We start from the raw sequence: 17,542 nt of genomic DNA, 5'->3' as shown, positions 1-17,542 counted from the left end.
TTTTTATACCTTCTCAGCTTTTTTCCTTGTGTGAAAAATGAAAAAAATACCTTAAAATGCTTTGTGTGACCAAAAATGGTTTTGTAATTCCTTTCTCAAACTCCCCTCTGGTTACACATGTGTAAAAGTCTCACCTGTGTGATATTATTTTTATTGAGTACACGTTTGTTTATAGTGGACATAGATCCACAGAAGGCCTTTGCTCACAAGACCATGGTTGTTTTTTTCCATGCAGGTCCTCTGTGTCTCTTCAGCAGTGACTCTTCTTTATATTTGTGCATTTAATTGGGTATGCAATTTGGTGAATTTTTCCTTTATTTTCACATTTGCAAATTATCTGAGCTGTGCTCTTGCTTTAGAGGTGAGATTGTCCAAAGAATAACTGTGTGTTCCCTCAGCACCCTCCTGTGACCTTCCCCTAATTCATAAAATAGTTTTATTAGAAATTATTTAATCTTATTCAGGTTTGGTAATTCCAGGGATGAGACAGCTCCTTCAAATTTTCAGTTACTCTTAAGAAAAGACACCATTCTCAGATGACACTTTCTGTGAGTTCCAAACACCCTTGGATCACAGGAGATTTGACAGAGAGCATTCAATGGTGCCATGACCTTTAGCAGGTATTTCAACATTATTCTGCAGTGCAGGCAAAACCGGAGGGGCAAGGGCAGGCTGGTGCTGCCATGGGTGGGCACTGAAGGAGAAGGGGCACAGCTGGGGTGGAGAGTGAGGGGGGAGCCCTGCAAAATCAAGCTCTTTCCTCTTTTTCTGCAAGAGGATCTGAAAGCTGCTGGATTTGCTGTGAGGAACCACTCTTGGCTTAGATCCCCTCCCAGCTGCAACCAAAACACCAGTTTTTCAGCAGCCCAAGGATAAAACAGGCACAGTAAGTCTGCTCAGGGTGGCTTTTTTCCATAGGTAGAGAAATGACCTGCTCATGGTCTGTTGAAAAGCCCCCAGATCAGCTCAGTTGGTTAAAACTTGGCTGCAATAATGCCAAGGCCATGGGTTCAATCACCCGTGCGGGCCGTTGACTGAAGAGTTGGATTCAGTGATCCTTGTGGGTCCCTTCCAACTCAGAATAGTCTGGGATCCTGTGTGTGCTTCTGTTTTTCCCAGTACCTCATCATTTGCTTACCAACAGCAGTAAACCTGCAGCAGAAAGAAGCATGACAGGCATGACCCTCTGCTTGCAAGAGTCATCAAAACTTTGGGATACAGAAATCCCAGAATTTCTGGCTGTCCTCACAGGACACATCTCCCCTAACATGAAGGTTTGTGTGGTTTGAGTACAGTGAGCAGCAGCAGGCTGTGTCATGATGGGAAGTCAGAAATGAGCACACATTCATGTGGGGACCTGTGGAGTTGGTGGGAACTTGAAACTTTGACCCCAGAGAAAGAGATTTGCTATCAGTCCTGACCAAAAAAAATCCCTCCCTCTAAATGTCTGTGAAACTGTGAAACAAAGAGGTACTTCTTTCTTTCTCCATAACTGAAAACATCCTTATTACCCTCTGAACATTCCTGAAAAATAAAAACATTATCTCTTAGAGACAGCTTGTGAGAAAGTCAGCAAACTACAGGCAGAATTGAGTTCTGCTGTTTTAAAAGATTTGAAAACTGTATAAAAATAAAACTTTGGAAAGCAATAATAACAACAAAACTGACTGTAAACTAGCAGGCAAAATGACAATATAAATATAAATAGCATTTTTTTTAATCTGGAAAGCTACAAATTAGTCAAAGAATAGAAAATGAAAAATAAAACCAAATCTATTTTGAAATGTTTTTATAATTCAGATTTTGTTTCCTCATGCCTTTTGTTCTGAGTGACAGGATGTGAGTGCTGTAAACCCCGTCCCTTTAATGAGTTTCAAGGTTTTCAAATGGCAGCGTTTATAACTGGGATCAACATATGGGGGAGGCAGGTGGTCATTTTCCTCAATAATGGGATATGATACGAGTTCATTTAGAGAACTAAATTGAATAGCAATAGGTTCCAAAATGCAGAAGCAAAACAAGCACAACACTTTCCATGTTTTAAATTACATTATTAGGGCTATTTCATGGGTGGATCTGTCAGTGGATAGATATTTGCTGTTTCAAGTGTAGAGCTGCAAAATCAGTACATTTATTGCCAGATTTCTTAAAAAAGCCCATGACAAAAAAGATGGGCCTCAAAAATACCTTACAAATTAACAAGAAATGGAAAATAAATTAATTATAACTTTCAGACATTGTTCTTCACCTCATGGTCCGTGATTTCATCTGGAAATGCACAGAGTCAACTTAAGAAATTTGTCACATCTATCAGAAGAGTTAAGGTAATTTTGCTGAAATGCTTAGAAAGAAATAGGAAACACTAAGGGCTCCTTAAAGTCCTGCATGATTTATAGTCTTCTGAATTTTTCCATGTACTGCATTATGTAGTTTGCAGCGAACACTGTAAGAAAAATCACATGGTTCTAAATTCCATTACGACTTTTCATCAAGTCATTCATAATTGTCTATCTCCAGGACTCAAGGAGCTACCATTTCCCTTGGAAGGCTATTTTGTGCTCTCACAGGATACCCTGGATAAAAATTTCCATCTTTCAGAGAACTCAGGTCGTGGGGGGAACTGCTTAACCCAGCAGCACCCATCCTGGTTTCATTTACTTATTTCAGGGGAGAATCTCTTCCATAAACTTGTATTACATTTGCTTTAGCAAAGTACACGAGGGGGAGAACTTTTGTGTGTTTGTGTTATGAACACAAAGTTATAAGACAACAAACAGGTTATACACAACCTTAACCCCTTGCACTGCTCCCCACAAAGGCTCACAAGAGGGAGTTTCTTCTTAGGAGAATCCTGTTACATGCAGAGGGCAAGAAGCACAGACCAGGAACCTTTAAAAGAAAACTATGAGAAGTTTAAGCTCAGCTCTTTTGATTTGGGATATTTATCATGTCATACTACTGCGTGGCTTTTCTTTCTTCTTCCCTTGTCTTGGCAGCTCAGCTTTTATTCACCAACAGTGGTGTCTCAGCTGGACTGAATTATTCTCTTACTGAGGGTGGATGAGAGAGGAGAATGGTGAGCTGCTCAATAGAAGCCATTACCACTTACAGCAAAACCCAGCAACATTGCCAGTAGAACAGTCCAAGCAGCTGCTCCCTCATCCCTTATCATCTCTGTTCTGTGGCAGCTCTCAGAAAATGTTCTAACTTTGGCAAAAGCCCCTGGAAAAGGCTGCTGCTGTTATGAAGAAGTGCAGATTTTGATCCCTCCTCTCACAGCATCCTGCATTTCCTGTTGTGTTTGTTTATTTGTTTTTTCTTTTCTTTTTTTTTTCTGGGTGATTGTTAAGACCTGATTAGTGAGAGACGTCCCTGCCCAAATTAAGGTGCAAGACCATATGCTGAAGTCAACAACACAGATTTTATTTAACAATAAATGTAACAGAGAGAGAGAAATAAATAGAAAAGAGTGGGGAAGACAGAGAGAGATCAAGCAGAATGTAGTCACCACCTGTGGATCCAACAGCATGCTGGTGGTCCCTCTCCATCCTGGCCTTCTTGTGGTGGTGTCCTGGGGTTGTTCTTCTGGGGATGCCACCTTTACAAAGTCCAAGTCCTGGTTATCCACGGGGAGGTCACAGGTGCCATGCACAGAACTTGGGGAGATATGTGTGTGAGCAATTGCTTCCTTTCCCACAGTTTGCCACAGTAGGATGCATTAGCCAGGATGTGCTCACCAGATCCCACCTCCACCAGCGCTGGAATCAGCACCTTCTTGTCGCAAATCCCTCCCTTCTGTGCTTGTTTCAAGTTCCCTCTGTTGTGGCTGAGCTTACAGCCAGTTCTTTCTGTGGCCTCAGCAGTGCTTGGGACAGGCAGCTGAGCTCTGCATTTCCTCACAGTGATGACAGTTTTAGGGATCTCTGCTTGCTTCCTCAGAATTTCCTTAAGCAGAAACCAAATGTCCTCAGAGGCAAAGGAGCAAAAATGATCATGTCAGACCTTTCACCAGGAAAGTCTTTGCAAAAACTGCCACCACCTGACAGGAGGAGGAGGAGAACTCCAATCTGATTAAAATACCGTTGTCAAGCGTGCTGAGTACTTCCCCCGTATTTCCCAGAGTCCAGAGCCTACAAAAGAACTGCATGACTAGAGAAAGAAATTTAGCAGTCAGAAATTAGCAGATTGTCGAATGTTATTGGCGTGAATTTTATGGGAAAATGAAAGCACTTCTCCTCTACAAATGAATAAAACCATAAAAGCCTTGTACTTTAATTAAACAGAGCTGCCCTAACCATTATGCCCACTTCTATCAACATTCATTAACTTCTGTTGTGCTTTACCAGCATTCTGTGAAGCCTTTCAGACTTTTCATACATCACTTGTCAGATTTCCTAAAAAGCAAATGTATTTTTCTGTCTCAGTAATAATGCCTTGAGTTCTGGAAACACAGAGTGATTTTGTTGTTGTTGTTGCTTTTATTGACATTATCCATTGGGGCAATCTCTCAGTCTGGTAACGAGAGAGAAAAATTAGTATTTAAAGGTATCAAGTAGAGAACTTCTTAGAAAGTACATGGGATTAGACTCTGTGATTCCCATGGCTTTAAGTATGCTTGGCATGTTATTATTCTGTCATATTACAATTGTTTAGTTCAGAAAAGCCCTACAGTAGAGCTAAAAACCATGGCAGAAAATGGCATGTTTTGTTAACACTTGTACACTTGCCTTTTTGTTTGTTTTGGGATTTTTTTTTGTTTTTGCCTTTTTTTTTTGCCTTTTGTTTTTGTTTTTGTGGTTTGTTTTTTTATTATTATTATTTTGTGGAGAATAATAGTGGCATTTTCCAGGCTTTGAGTTTCCAAAGTTTAACACCAGCCTTTCAAGTGCTGAAATAAGCTGGTGGTGTGTGTTGGGGGGTTTTGTTATGCAAAACATGCACAGTTTAAACACACACTTTTTAATGTATAATTCTCTGCTGTGTTCCAAGGAACGTGGTCCTGAGTGGTGCATTCCATACATTAAATAACTATCCAAATCCACTGGGGTTAGGCACATAAACTGCATCTCCAATCAGGCTTATGCATTCAAAACAGACAGAGCCAACAGGGAATTGATTCTGCAAAATGTGAGCAACTTAACCCCATCCAGAAACACTCGGATACATTAATAGACCATCACAGAGATATTTCTCAGCCTTCCAGGATCAAACCTTCAGGAGGCACAGAAAACTTTGCAGGAAGGGTGAAAAGAGTATTCAGATCCAGATTCTGCACCTGCAAACACATGAGTGAAAGAGTCCCTTTGTTTTATCACATTCCTGTCCTCACAAACAATGCCATTGCTTTCTGGATCATTTCTTTGCCTAGAGCTGGAATAACAAGCTCCTCACTTAATGTTTTCTCTGGTTCAAACACAGGAAGGATGACAAGATCCAGGATTATGGTACCTCTGTTCTCTTCCTGGCTGATATCTCAGCCTTTCTGGGATTGTTGGCAACCATTTCTTTTAAGTCTTACCTTCCTGAACTGTACTAGGATTTGCTAAAGGAATCACAAAAGCCACATGTTGGGTTATTTAATTTCTCCTGCTTTTCTGTGAAGTGGAACAAACATTTGGTTTCATCTGAGGCCATAACATGACAAGCACTCACTCTGAAAGCAAATATGACCAGCCATTTCAGAAATGGAGTAAAAAGCAGAAGATTTTAGAATATTTGAAAAGGCTTGGAAGCCCTGCTACATTTTGTAGGTTTGCATATCATTGAACTGCAAACTTTTTATGTAGTAGGACTGTCCAAGGACATCTGCTTCAAAATCTGCAGAATCTACTGAGATTAAGATTGACGTATTTTAAAAACTACTCCCAGTCAGGTGACATTTGAGCTGTTTGTGTCCAGCAGACACAAAATACTCACTCCCAGGCTGCCCTTGCCATGATGCTACAGCTCCCTTTAAGAGCCACCTTTAGGTGCAGCAGCTTTAATTATTTTTTATTTTATTTATATTAAAGGAATACATAAAATTGAGCCAACACCATCATGCATTTCTCAGCAAGCTTTCCAATAAAAGGAGAAAACTAATGGGCTGGTGCCAAGTCAGAGCTGGCATCAGATATCATTTTCCAAAGCCACTGCAAGGCAAGAGGGGTGAGGACACCAAGTGGTTATACCCAGTTCTCTTCCTGTGACACGTGAAAACTGTGCCTTGGGTTTGCACAGAGCACTGAAACAACAAAGGATTAGGTTGACATCTGTGTGGGAACACAGGAAGGTTTTGCCTTCATGTGTCAGAAAAATTTGCTGGAGGCAACTTTGCCAAGGAAGTTCCACGGAGTTTGAGAGAAGGAGACAAGAAAACCTTTCTGGCAACCTAAAAAGCAAATATATTGAAAACATGACAGGTGAGTGTTCAGATTTGGAGTGTTGCACAGTCCTGTAAAATATTACTAACAATTATGACAATACTTATTAAATAAACATTACCATAATTGCTACATTTCATATATTTAAATTTTATGTTTGGACAGCACATTGTTCATTTTGCCTCAGGAAATTGAAGACCTTCTTAAAAACATCACAAATAATTTTGAAAATTAATGTCTTCTTTGCAAAGAGAAATGAAATGGAGCTGTGATTCAAGGGCAAGAAAGTAGAACTGGAAGGGGAAGACCATTAAGTTTTCCTGGGGTGAGCAGGACAAAATTGGAAAGAAAATCCTCTGGTGTGGATGCCCATATCAAGGAATATTTGAACTATTGACTGGAGAACTAGAATAAGGAGGATAAAATACCTTTTCTATTCTATCACTTTATTGTACAAATTTTGCATAAGTGGCATTTTGTTTGGGAAAAAGAAAAAACAAAAAACCCAAAAGCAACAAAGGCTGTCTCTTCCCTGCAATTTCTTGTTGTTCCAGGAAACAAGCATACATAACCTTTTATTGTGGTTATTTTCAGCAGTAATAAGTGTTTAATTCTAAGGTGATATCAAACTATTTCTAAAACAATTGCTGTGTTATCTGGAGAAAAAACAGTTCTCCCAGTGTTTGTTGTTAATTTTTTACAAGAGTAAAAAATTTGCTTTCCTTCAAAAGAGTAATACCTTTTCTGCACAGTGTATCTTTCATTATGTGACTACTGAGCCCAGTCACCCCAGGAACAGATCTATTCTGGATGAATAAATTAAATTTCAGGAAATAGAAAATTTCACTAATTGCATCCATTTTTTAATTTAGTAAAATACTGAGCACATATTTAAAGATTGATCTTGTCTCCTCCTTGCTTCTGTGCAGGTCATCAATTGTGTACCTGCTGAGAAAGGCACAGAGGTGAAACCCATCACGCTGGTGGAGTACTAAGGAAAATTACATTTTGATTCATATAGAAAATGAGCTTCATCTCCTAAAATGAAATAGTTACAGTGAGTCTACTAAATACCCTCTGAGTTTGCCTACAATGTCGACCTTTTAAAAATAATTAACAGCACATGAGGCTGAGTTTATTGAGACTCCACCGAAAATTTAAGGAAAATTACCTTTCTAAAGTCGCAGTATCAACAGTTCTCAATTCCAAACATTATAAAAGAAAGGAAACTGAAAACTGCTAAGTATTTTATTAGGTATGCACAAATTATCAGGATTTAATTCTTCACAAAAGTTATTTAATATTGGTCTGATTGTCTTTCTATTGTATTTCTCCAATTCTGTGTTTGGGAGCGTAAAATAACACCTTGAATCCTAATTGTTTGGGGGTTTTTAATTTCTATTTTTATTTATCTCTGTAAAGGCAAGGAAGTTCAATTCTGATGTTCGGTGGGTTTTTTCAACTGTGTTTTGGCTTTAGGTATGAATGATTTCATATATATATATTCATATATATGTTCATATATATGAATCTGTTCACAGAACTTTAGTCAGTGTTCTGAATCTTCTCTTTCCTAATAGCAAAAAATCTTTCTGTTCAGATCAAAAGTTTGTGATCACATTTACTTCTTCACAGACACAGAGGGAAAAAAAAGGAACAACCAAAAATAAAGGAAGGAAAAAAAGATGAAATACATAACAGAATTATCAAATGGCCCATTTAATTATTTTTTTCATAAGCATCCTTAAACAAACAGGGAGACTGAAAAGAACATGGACTTTTTGTGACAAGCAGAATTTCTGTAATTAAATTTATGAACATTTTTTATTCTTGTAGCATCTCCCCCACCCTCCTTCACTTTTTTTTTTCAGTGTGAGTCCTTTAAATGGCCTCTCAGTGGTCCCTGGTTCCTCTGGAACGGGACTGAAGAAGTGTTTTGATATCACAAGGAAATTTCAGGAATTCAACAGTTCATATTTTAGAACTACTTAAATTTGTGATGAGAGAGTGAAACTTGGGAAAGCTGAGTGGGAGTTCAAGGCAAGACTTGTATCACAGGAACCACTTGTGCAAATAACAATCTCATCCCCTGCTTGCCAAAGCTGCCAATGACGATTTCTTCAGCCTTGCAAAACACTTCATTGAGCAAATACAGCTTGGAGGCCTCGCAATTTAGGCCAACTTTCTTTTCTGAAGGAGGTCAGTGACACAGATTTTAACTGCCTTTGGTAATGTCTTTTATTTACAAAGGGTTGGCAGCTCTATTTTGAACAGAGCAGGCCAAGGCAATGCCTAAAGTAATTCCAGAAAAACTCACCTCACATGCTAATGGTGCTTCAGGTTTCGTAGGGAACAAATTACCTTTCTGAACTCTTGGTCCCTTTTCTTTATTTTTCCAACGTGTTTCTGAGATGCAAAAGCATCTCAGGTGGAGGTCATTGATCGTAACTAATTTCCACAGCTGTATATCACTTGTCATTCTTGCTCAGAATGATTTTTTTTTAGAGATTTTGAGATTTTAGTTGCAAGCTGAAAAATCAAAATTATTCACTTTTATAGTGGTGCGATGAGATCTTTTATTTCCACTGAAACCCCTTCTGTGTTACGAGGTGTTTCAATTCTGATAATAATCACACTTTTATAGATTTATATATAGTTGTACTGTGTTTCCTCGTTCCTGCTAATTGTTGTCAGGTCTTAATAGATTGCTTCACAGGAGGACAGGTATTTAACTCACCCTTTTACAGCATTGTTTTGAAAAATTCTTGGGCCCATCTAACCTCCCTTCTTTGTTGGTTTTCATCTGGATGAATGACAATTCCTAAGCCCAAATAATTCCCTTTAACAGACATGAAGGTGAGGATCAACACTCAATGATTTTGTGAAAAGGCAGACTAGCATGCTGAACACTATTACCAGTACTTTGTCACAACTGTCTCATTAACATCTGTGCATAATGGAGTTATTTTTAACATTTGGGCTGGGCATGTTTTTTCAGGCATGATCCCCAGCATCTGTGCTTTAGATTCAGGTCACGGTGCTTCCTCTTGATAATGAGATCAATAAGATCATTCTAATGTTAGATTCTGAAATTATGGTATATTTTTAACCCAGTAGAAATCATTTTGTTCATCTCACTCAACCTCCTGCCCTTGGGTCACGCCAACCTCAGGCAGCACTGCAGGCTGGGGAACAGTGGGTGGGAGGTGCCCAGCAGGAAAGGCCCTGGGGGTGCTGGTCCACAGCTGAATCCAGGTGGCCAAGAGGGCCAGTGGAACCCTGGCCTGTGTCAGCAATAGTGTGGCCAGCAGGACCAGGGCAGGGATTGTCCTCCTGTGCTCAGCACTGGCGGGGCTGCACTTCAATTACTGTGTCCAGCTCTGGGCCCCTCACTGCAGGAGAGACATTGAGGTGCTGGAGAGTGTTCAGAGAAGGGCAACAGAGCTGGGGAAGGGTCTGGAGTGAAGCCGAGAAACCTCAGAAAAAGGAACTGCTTACAGACAATGTATCTTTAAGCAGCAAAGGTATTTATTGTGGCACCAGGAGCTCCAGCTCCTGCTGGACACACTTAGCTTGACTTGAGGATACACAGCAAGCCATTTTGTACATTCTAGGGCATGGCTACAACATTGAATCCTACATATTAATGAATCCTTTACTCTTCTGTGTCTGCTGATCTGGCTGCTCCAAGTGTACAAAGTCCTGGCTCTAAGCCCCCCTATATCTAGTTTAAAGATCTAAGTTAGGTGATCCATACCCCAGTGGTCTCTTCTATATACTCCATGGTATTTTCTATTATGAGAAGACTTTGGTCCAGGTAACTAAAACAGAACAAGTTATTAACTAGTGTTTCTACAATGTATTTCTAGCAAAACAGGCAGGACAAATATTAGACTTATTATCTTCTTCCAACTTAGCAGGGCAAGATGTATCAACTAAGCCATTGTTACCGAGGGGGTAATTCATATAAGGAGAGACTGAGGGAGTTGGGGTTGGTTAGTCTGGAGAAGAGGAGGCTCAGGTGTGACTTCATCACTGTCCATAACTCCCTCAAAGGAGGTTGTAGCCAGGTGGGGGTTGGTCTCTTCTCCCAGGCAACAAGAAACAGGATGACATGGCTTCAAGCAGCACATGGGGAGGTTCAGGTTGGACATCACGAAGAATTTCTTCATGGAAAGACTGTCAAGCCCAGAATGAGCTGCTCAAGGAGGTGGTGAAGTCCCCACCTCCAGAGGTGTTCAAGAAATGACTGAACATGGCCCTTGGTGTTGTGGTCTCATAGACAGGATAGTGCTCAGTCACAGGTTGGACTTGATGATCGTAGAGGCCTTTTCCAACCTAAATGAACCTGTGATAGCCCAGGCTGTAGGTTTAACTCCAGGAATTCTGTCTGAATTTCAGTTACCTGTGGCTGAGCTTGGCCCTGCCTTTTCACTGAAAGCGTATTTTGATGTAAAGACGCCCTCCCTGATTGAATGTTCTCCTTCCCCCAGTGCTGTGCTCCTTCCATGTCAGCTGTCATCAATAAACATGTGCACCCTGTGAGCTGAAAGGCTTTTGTATAACAGTAAAGTTTTCCTTGAAGCATCTTGGAGGAATGTTAAGAACTTTTAACTTTTCTGAGAATTTCGAGGCACCGCTTTTTGCTCAGGCAATTGAAATATATCTGCAAGGCAAGAGCAGTTCAAAGTTGCCAATATGAGCAGAGACAGGTGCCTTTTAAATTATTCATAGATCTCTGCTGGCTACCCATCTCTTTTGCAGATGAGGTTTTTGGTGTTGTGTTTTCTGGGTTTTTTTTTTGTTCTTTCTCTCTTTCTTTATCCCTGATGGATTTAATGCCTTTATTGCACTCTTAGCTCCATGAATAGATATGGGAAATGCAAAGGCAAAGCTTCCACTAGTAAGAGAAGAGAAAGGCTGTTCTGGTTTAACAGATTCCCTGTCTCTTTATCACTGACAGCTATCTTAGATTGTTAAGGAACTTCACAGGAAAGCCTTTTTGTTTCCTTTTTTTTTATTTTTTTGTGACTTCTCACTGATGACTATAGCTCTTTGTGACAACAACCCAGGACAATCAGAGGTGGAAGATCAGTTGCCCAATCCTGCAAAATGGTGTATTATATATTTTTGATCAGTCCTGTAAAAAAATTGATCCTTTTTGAGGAGAGCCAGCTCCAAGGATTAATAGCTTGCTAACTATTAATTTTAACTTTAATCTGTCATGATGTGACTTTAGAAATTACCTCAGTTATTCTGAATGTTTGTTTCTTCTCTGTTCTTATAGGATTTGTTTTATTCATCAGCCTGTCTTTAAAAAAAAAGTTTCTGCATTATTGTTATACCTTTTACATCTCTGTCTTACTTGAGGTAAAAGTACCTTCCAAAATTCCTTCTCCTTTTTGGTTTATTTTTTTTTCCTTCACCTTTTTATCTATTAAACTCCCATGCATCCAGTCAAAGAGATGGATTAACCTGCTCTATAATGGCACATGATTCAAACCACTGATGGCAACTGCGAAAATAAAGTGAGGAGTCAATGTATATTCAAAAACAGAAGACCTTGAAATGGGAAATCTCAGTCTGGAAAGACACCACCTGGAGGCAGAATTTAATACAAATGCTGAGCAGGAATGTGCATGAGAGAATATACATACATGAGAAAGATGGCCTATTGCAGTTTGCAATTGGCAATGACCAATAAAATAATCTTAGCTGTTGTCAGCAGGGTCCCCAGGTCTGACCTTCACATCTTAGGGTTTAAGATGGCTCATATTTGGACAGATCTCAAGAATTCTTGAAGGCTGGAACCAGTTCAGCCAGGTGCTGAATTCCTTGATGTTGGTTTGCACAGTCAAAGAGTTTCAGAAAAGTTACTTCTCACCTCTGAAAAGCTGGAAGGGAACTCTTAGGATAAGACTCTTTCCACTGAAACACTACTTGGCCTAAAATTTTAGCATCTTAGTATGTTGTTTTGGTTTTTTTTTTCCTTTTCATGTTAACTGGATTCACAGAAGACAGAGACATGCACACATAAATATTTTGGCTTGCTGTTAAATTTCTTTGAGTCTCTTCTGGAGTTCCTAAGACTGCAGTAGGCAGATACTGAGGCTGTGCTTTGTTCAGTAATATTTTTTTTTTTCTGAAAGGAATACCAAATGTTTTGAGGATTTCCTGTGTCTTTGTGTGGAGACAAAGCATTGGGATGGCTGGAATTGGTGTGAGAACCAGTCTACACTCCCTATTCCTTCAGAAGAATCTTCTTATATTGTGCTCCTGGATCTGGGGGCTGTAATACTGCATTTTTGTGAGGAGTAAGGACAGAGAGGAAAACATCAGCATATGCACCAAACATTTCAAAATAAATCTCTTCTCTCTCCAGCACCTTCACATCACTATGCCCTGTGAGCCTTCAGAACATGTATCCTTCAAGACAGTGGCTTATCCTGTCAGTTTACAATAAACTCATGTTGCTCTCAAGGTCTGGGTTAGTGCTGTGGTAGAAGTCCCAGGTCTGCACTTTTTATTAGTATTTCAACCCACAGGAAACTAGAAATAATTAGAGACTGTGAACAAAGCTCCACTGACCCGAGATTCAGTTTGTCCCCAGAATATTTTGTCTAAATATTGTTGTTCCATATAATAATAAAAGATAGGAGGCACCTCTATGTTTCTTCCTTCCCATGAGATGCATCTACAGCATAAGCATTGCTGGGGGTGCAGGTAGTTTAATAATTAAAATTTTCCAATATTCAAATATTGGGATTTATCATAAGTCATGGAAAACTTCTGGTGTTATTCATACCCAACCTTAAGTGCAATTATCAGTTCACTCAGAGAATAAAATTGTGTCGTGGGGTTTTATTTAGCCAAATGTCAAATGTAATGTGTGTATTAGATCTAACCAAGTGCTTCTTACATAAGTATTAGATGGTTTCCTTTGATTTTATTTTCTTGCACATATTTAATTCTGATAGGCATAATACTGCTAGAGAATAAATATCTTTAAACCTTCTGTTGACCTTAAATAGTCTGAATGATAATCAAAATACCCAGCTCTCCAGTGGGAAATAGTCACAGCTCAGATTGAATGGATTTTAAATTCATTGGTAGAGGCAATAATATTCGTTATATATTTGTATTCAGTAAATATTAAAAAAAAAAAAAAAACAAAAAAAAAAAAAAACCAAAACCAACCAGACTTTAAGCAATAATGAAACGAAATCTTTTCCAAAATACTGAGAAGTTAAAATCACTTCTTTTCTTGGCTGAGGCAAATCTACTTCTCTGTGTCCATCATGTCAGTAATAAGTGTTTTTTCTTGCATCTTCCCAGGTATTATGACAATATGTAATCCAACTTCCAAACATCTTGAGAATGAGCATCTCTAAATATGCTACATATTCTCTCTCACCGCCTTCTCATTACAGGTTTAGTTTTGGTTGTTGGTGCAGTCACTCAATTTGGTTTTGATTTCTGAAGAATCTGGTCAGGCACAAAAAAGTGAAGCCTTGTTTTTTCTCCTTTGGACTTCATTAGTAGCAAAATGAAACAAATGCCAAATGAATACTCAAATCTATGCATTTGTCCAGTTTTAGATAAGTCAAACTTCATTTCTTCTAGTCCAGCAGCAGCTCAGCTGAAGAAAGGTCAGGTGGGTTTTTCCCAACTAGTCTTGAAGTCAGGAATATTTTGCTCCTAAAACAATTTGCTCAGACACACAAGTAGCTCCTACAGACTTGTTGTTGCCAGTGAGCTGCAGAGTTAGTTTGTTTAGGTCTCAGCACCCATTTTAAGTTAAATTCATGCCATTACTCTTTAGTTTTCTGTATTTTAATTGAAAAAGCAAAGTGAAAGTTTCTTGAAATGGCACCATAATGTCACAGTCTGCCTTAGGATCTGAAGTGTTCCCTGTGTTTGCGTTTTTGGGGTTTGAGAACCAACTCCAGCACAGGGAGATTCCCAGGAATGTTTCGTGTAGGGCAGGTGGAAGCACCACAAGCCCCAGTTCGCAGCATTTCGGTTTATTCTGATTTCAGGCAAGGCACAAGGCTGAGAAGGTTTGGCTGTGTCTGTGACCACCCTGGGTATGGTGCACTTGGAGATAACCCGGCACTGGGAGGATCCTTTTCTGTGAGAGCAAAGTGAGACTATTAATTCACAGGAGTCTCATGTGCTTCGTGTCTGCCTGTTCCTCAGGCTGATGCTGGGGAAGCTCTGCTGTGGTCAGCACAGTGACACTTCAAGCCAAGCAATCTGGGATCCTGTACAGAAATTCTGCCCATGAACACTGGCAATTACTGTCTTAATGGGTTCTAATTGGAATAGGAAATGGAATTAATTTTTCTGAACTTAAAGCCCATTATTATGTTTGGTTTTTTGGAAGTTTCATATAGCCTATTAATTCATTAATTACTTTTTAATTGGCAAAGTTTCCTTTCACATAAAGGTTCAAATGAAGTCACTCTAATTCTATGCTTTTTCATATTTTTCTTGAAGCATCATCCTGATTCATACTGCAGTGAAAGGGAACCTGTGAAGTCAATCTGCAGGAAATCAACTTTTTGGCATTTGCTTTTTTTAGCTGTCCCCATTTGCAGAATCAAAAATTAGCAATTCTGGGGGAAAAAAAAACCCACATTAAATTCACATAGACTTTCAGTGATGTGGTAGTGCAGCTGTCTTGAACCTCTGAGTTACTAAAAGGGAGAAGATGCACATGAGCCATGGCTGAGGAGGGAGACCTTCTTCATCCTTTGCACCATAAAACTGCTCAGGCAGGTGTGGTGCTTCCAGGAATCTATTTTACATGCCCAGTGCTGGAATGGTTGGACAGATCCATCCTCCATTACAGCCCCACAAAACTCATTTATTTGGGTACAATTTGCAAATATTTCTCTTATTTCACGGTGCTACAAAATCATTAGCTGTGATTGAAACAGTATATTTTAGCTTTTTGGGGGGTAAAAGATTTGTAGGCTTTGCTTGAACTTGCAGGAAGGAAAGTCCAGTTTTTTGGCACTCTGAAAAATTCCATAGCAGATGGTGGGTGGTGCAGGGGATGTAAAGATTCCAGAGCCCTGGATTGCTCACAGTGCCTTCTCCCAGCTGCATGTCCAGCCTCAGGGATGGCCAAAAGGCAACTATTATCAGTCATGTCTAACTATCACCCTGACACATCAGCCACATGCCAAAGCAACACCTGCACTGGGCCCAGACACAGAGAAGGAAGGCAAGGTGAATTAAGAACCCACTTAGGTCTGGCAAAGAGACAAAATCTCATAGGCAAAACATGGGTCGGGTGTATGAGGAAGATTTCTCACATTATTCACAACTTCTTGCAACCAGAGAGCTGTAGCAGAAATTCTGTCCAAAAACTATGCATGCAGGACAAGGAGTAACATGGCTCATCCTGGCTACAGAAAGTTATGTGTCTAATTATGTATTTTCCAGGCAACCTAAGGAACCGTTCTTGTTCCATGGTATCACCTGCAGAAAGCTCTGTGATAAAGAGAATGCAGTCACAGCACAAGGACACACCTTGAGCTGTGACCTTCACATCACAGCAAACCTGAGACAGAATGGACTTGGCACGCTGAAAATGGGAAGCACCGAGGGCTTTCACAGCCACCTTCACATTTTAGTGTTGCATAACAAGCAGAGGAAGAAGCCCCTTCTATTGTGAACTTAGCTAAGCATTTCCTTATCCCTTAGGAATTAGTTTACTCCCCAGGGTGCAACAGAAAACGGTGACGGGACTGTTTTCATTAACATGATGATACAAATCCATTAGTGAAACAACACTGGCTGCTCTTCCTCTTTAACAGAGCTTCAAAAAGAATGGTACAAAGCAAGAGTGTTTATCTCAGCAGTGACTTTTGGACTGAAGGTAGACACATATTTAAGAGAAGGAGGTGATCCACTTAGACATCCATTGTTGCTGCTCTTTCAGGTGGGAGGGTGTAAGTAGTTCTGATAATGGGACCTGTATTTCTGTGCTACACAAAAGTATGAACCAGGGGCACCCAGTTAGGGAAGGACTCTTAACAGACATGTGAACACACAGTAAATGGGTCACTGGTGTCTAAAGATAACAGGTTTTGTTCTTGTTCTTGTATCTGCTTTCCTGCCAGAGAAACGCAGATCACACTTCAGCTTTCTGCAGTCAAAGGTGGTTGTAGCCCACAGGTCCTGGGTAACTTGATGCCATTCTCTGAAGTTTTTGTAAGAGTGTATAAGCACTTTGCTTTCAAACACCTCCCCAGCCAACAGGCAGGAAATCATTCTGTGGATATTCAGTTTTGTGAAGTGCTTGTGTTATGGGATAAATTTCTTCTATTCTTCCTTCTCATTTTAAGCAATATTATTTCAGTTCATATGACACACAAGGTGTTTTATCTTCTTCTCTTGCACAAGGCACTCCAGAAGACAACACAAAGTCTAATCAAATTGTGTAGGACTACGTTAACAACTTTAATGTAAAAGGAGGCAAAAAAATGTGCAATAAATCACCTGTTTCAAGCCTGAAAGCCTCATTTTGTTTATACATTTATTGATTTTTTCTTTAATCATGTCTAGCTCCTTTAATCATCAGTTGCTTGCCTGCCCTCTGTTATCCAAAATCCAAGTAATAGACTTCAGCTAAACAATAGTTGCAATTTACAGAGTGACAAAGGATGCCTTTATCCACCACAGAGACTCCTTCCAACTCCAAGAAAGGACAAACTCTTCAGGTGTTTTCCAGTCTTCATGAAAAAGAATTGCAAAGGAGGAAGAAAACATGTCCCTATAAGCCATCGCTTGAATAGCCAGAGGGTAAGGTGGTGTTTGTTCTGTGCTGATTTTTCTTGGGTTTGCTAAAGTAATTCCATGCATTTTCTTCCTTAAAACCTGACACGTTGACTGACAAGCTGAAAATATGGGTGGGCAAAGGAAAATGTCACTAAAATATTTCTCCCACAAATGCTTTACCAGAACTTTAAAAACAGCTTTAAACAAAAATTACTCCCAACAATGCTGCAGGGTTATCTGAATACCCTGGTGATTATAATTCCTATTGTTTTCATGGTTACAGCATCCAGGGGAAGTGAAATAGACCTTGTCATGTACCTCATTCTGTTATTGCCTTCATTCCATTCCACAGGTCTCTTGCAATCTTTTGAATGTGAAAGCTAAAAATC

Source organism: Pithys albifrons, chromosome 7, assembly GCF_047495875.1.
Source record: "Pithys albifrons albifrons isolate INPA30051 chromosome 7, PitAlb_v1, whole genome shotgun sequence".
Lineage (NCBI taxonomy): Eukaryota > Metazoa > Chordata > Aves > Passeriformes > Thamnophilidae > Pithys > Pithys albifrons.
This window is presented reverse-complemented; position numbering follows the sequence as displayed.